This window comes from Rhagoletis pomonella, unplaced genomic scaffold (genome assembly GCF_013731165.1).
Source record: "Rhagoletis pomonella isolate Grant_MI unplaced genomic scaffold, Rhpom_1.0 Rhpom_scaffold_00005, whole genome shotgun sequence".
Taxonomy (NCBI): domain Eukaryota; kingdom Metazoa; phylum Arthropoda; class Insecta; order Diptera; family Tephritidae; genus Rhagoletis; species Rhagoletis pomonella.
In genome coordinates this window covers 21,731,019-21,734,986 of record NW_023458559.1, presented here as the reverse complement: position 1 = coordinate 21,734,986, position 3,968 = coordinate 21,731,019, and the positions used below count along the sequence as shown (strand labels likewise).

The 3,968-nt window shown below is 32.3% G+C and overlaps 1 protein-coding gene across 1 annotated transcript in view; it reads right to left on the bottom strand.

The window, feature by feature from the left end:
• The window catches only part of LOC118738768 (ribonuclease P protein subunit p30-like), a 22,482-nt gene that overhangs the window by 8,710 nt on the left and 9,804 nt on the right, over positions 1-3,968 (bottom strand). The window lies entirely within an intron of this gene.

The window sequence follows — 3,968 nt, the reverse complement described above, 5'->3', positions numbered from 1 at the left end:
TGGATTTTAATGAATTTTCAAAGTTTTTTTGGTTATTTACATGTGTGAGCTGAGTGTGTTTACATACAAAATAAGCAAAAATTTACAACCAAAATTTGGAGGTTATGTTGAAGTTGACCGAAGTTACCATTTTTTACTAGAAAGCGATCCCCTACTTTTCAATGTTACTCTCTCGCTCCGAGCGAATTTTTATTTTTTGACAGTTTTGCTAGTCCGAGTCCGAGGAATACGGGATTGCTCCTATTAGTTGTGATCCCATATGAGCTCGAACTTACCATTTTTCAAACGGACAGCTCCCAGCGAACACAGTCTCTAACGTTAGAGAAATTTGGATTTCTACATTAGATAACTAGGGTATTTCTCTAATCGTTCTCGAGTCGATGACGAAGTTAGAGAACTACATAAGTATTCGATTCGAGTACGATTAGAGAAACAACGCAAATTCAAATAAGTGTAAATAAGCAATATTCCAAATGAATGAATCATAATTTTTTTAAGTTCAAATAATTCATTATTATTTTATTGCAAATACATTTAATGAAAATTTTACCAACAAAGCGTTTTATTTAATAAAGCAAAATAGCAGAAATTCAAATTCGAGTCCCATTAGGGAACAACATTAGAATTCGATTAGAGAATTTATATTTTCTCGAGTCGAGAACTATGTCCCATTTTTGTTGAGATTGCTATGATTCTCGATACTTTTTCGAGTCGATCTCAAACGTTTGAGATTGGAGAATATGGCTAGTTCTCCAATCAGTATCTAATCGATAACTAACCTCAATGTTTGCTGGGGTGTAATATGTTTGACAACCAAATTATAAACAAATGAAAAGTGCAGTTTGCTAGTGCACGTTATAAAATATTTAATTACTTGGGCGCGTATTCCTAGTCCAGCAACTAAGTCGAAACTAACAAAGTTGCAACTTAAATTTAAGTAAAAACTTAAAATTTACCTCTATTCATAGGCGCATTTCAGACTTCTACTAAGTAGTTTCGACTTAGTTTACGATATAGCAAACCGAATGTGAAAATGTATCGATTTTTCTTTACGATATTGTGGAAAAATTACATTTTTATTAAATAATATCAAGTCTGATCATCCGTTTATGTAATTTTTATTTTCATTGCATGATTATGCAAAAGAATAAGGTATCATTTTCTTGCTAATTGTGTGAAATAGCCAGAACAACCGCAGTGATGTGAAGTCGATGTTTATCGAAAGCATGCTGTGAAACATACAAATAGTAGATATCTAAATGTTATGCACAAATTTACTTTATAAGAACTAGCGTGAAACTGACTTATTATTTGAAAATTTATCTAAATTATTCCAATTATAAAATTGTGATGTAGCTTTATTCGAATTTAATAAGCATTTAATTTCATCTTCTGATTAAAATGGATCGATCTTTGTAAATTTTAATTGGAGATTATTCAATATTATCAAAATCACCCTCTACCAACTTAATTTTTACATATTTCGTCTGTTTTCCCTTAATTTGATAAAATACTTCTTCCTAGTTACGACTTAGTTGCAGCTGCAGCCGAAACTAAATTTTAAGTTGGTACTTAGCCAGAAAAGTCGAAACTAAGGCGACTATGAATAGCTTTAGTTGTGACTTAGAATAGTTTCGACTTAGTTGAGTACTAAATATGACTATGAATATGCGCCTTGTTGTTTATTTCCATGGGTGAGCTGAGTGTGTTTATTTAAAAAATAAGCAAAATTTGGAGGTTATGTTAAAGTTAAAATTTTTTATTAGAAAGCGATCCGGTACTTTTCAGTGTTACTCAGTGATCCGGTACTTTTCATTGTTTTGAGCGAATTTTTATTTTTTGACAGTTTTACTAGATTTAATCCGAAAATACGAATCAAATCTATTATTAGGCATGCTAAAAGAGATGATTTACGATATGGATAGATGCCAAAGTACGTAAACAAAGCATTTCGCTGCGGTGCTACCATATTTCAGAATGGCATATTTTCCATACTTAAGTATGCATCGTGAAACTGAAATTTTAGCAAAATCTTTAACTGATCTTAGCTAATACCATGTCCCCACCAAAAAGTTGACTATCTTAAATCGAACTTAACCACATCACTAACTATTGCTGTCCACACTGCGGTTTGAGGTTTATAAAACAGTACAAATGTTGAGAACAGTGGTCGGACGTCCAAAACTCGATTCAGGACTAAATCGGTGCAAAAGTCGGAGCAAAAACAAATTTTCCGTACTAGATTGAATTTTTTATTTTCGTTTCTGACATTAATTGTTTGACTTAAATATTTTCTATTCATGCAAAAATTAAAACGCGAGTCCATGTAAGGATAATATGTTACATATTTAGGTAATTTTTGGCATTTTCTATAAAGTAGAACGTATCTAACACTTCATTTTTTAAAGAGCAATAGGATCTAAACCTTCTCAACTTTATATAAATTTCATTCTACATATATTTTTTAACAACTTAAGTAAAGCTCTGCATCCGCCAATTTCTACAGCCATACATCAAAAATTACCGAAGTTACTTTATTGACACATTGCTATGAACGAGTTACTTTTTAACAGCGAGATTTGGCTAACTTTCACTGAAACTGGTGGTGAACACTCAAAAACGGTCCCAAAAGGGGCATAACATGACTGAAAAAATGGAGTAGATTTGAATTCAAGCGGAGTAGAGGACTAGATTTCAAATTTTTCCAAAAAGAGGAGTAAATCTAATGTGATCTTATTGAAGTCCAAACACTAGTAGGGAACGAATTTTTTACATTTTAACGCTAATGACCCACAGATGGCGGGAAAACACAGGGTTGTATCAAACTTTCGACGTGGTTTCGACTTGGTTAGCTTTTAACCATCTCAGTGAAATTGTTTAGTGCTGTCATTTTAATATGGCGAAACTACGCTAAATCAAGTGGGTTATCGGGATAACCAACTCATTAGCCATAACTACGTGGTTAGTTGCGGTGGGGACATGGTATAAGATTTTTCTCAACTATAACTTAAGTTCAACTTAAGTTAGGTTGGTGAAACCGGCCTTTACGTTTTTACCAGGGACGGTAGTCAGCATCAGGAAAATAATTAAAATCAGTTTTAATCATTATTTTATGATTATTATTGAGTTTTATTTCTTGGCTCAACGAAAATAATTATTTAGTTTTTAATTTTTTCAATCACAAAAAATTTTTTTAAGATTTCTAAGATTTTCACGCAGAGATAAAACTTATTGAGGGCTATTACATAATCCATCGTAGTCAGATTTTTCCGTAATTTTTACCGTGGATCTACGGTAATTCTACCGTGGATATACGGTAATTCTTCCGTGGATATACGGTAATTCTACCGTGGATATACGGTAATTTTACTACGGTAAAAGTTACCGTGGCGCGTGTGTGTAGATACTGCCTAAGATTTTACGATGGTTAACATGTCTTTTGAATTCACTGTTTACATATTTCAATAATAATGAACTATGGTTTTAGTTTAAAATACAGTATTATGCAGCGTTTTTGCTGCATTTAAAATGCAACATTTAGCACTTTCGAACATATATTTTCGAAGAGCGTTCATGCTATCGCATTTAGCAAATTTACATTTACGCGAGTTCGAAATCGTATGCTTTTGACAAACAGTCGTGTTCCAGTCGCTTATTCAGATCCGTATCTATTACGACCAATTCTCATGCAGAAGATAATGTGCAAAAAAGGAAAAAAAAAAATTTTAAACCAAAAATTCAATACTAAAACTTGAATTGTTTTAACCATAATATTACATTTACATTGGACCAAAATGCGTGATTTGAAATCAGTCATTTGAAGGTGTTTACACTGCTTGATTCGCATTTGCTTTGACTTCTCATCAAATGAAAAGGGAAGACAAAAACAAAATGTATGTAAACAAACACTACATTTATTACATTGTTAACGCTTTTTGGACACAAAAAGGCAATTATTCTTTGATTAA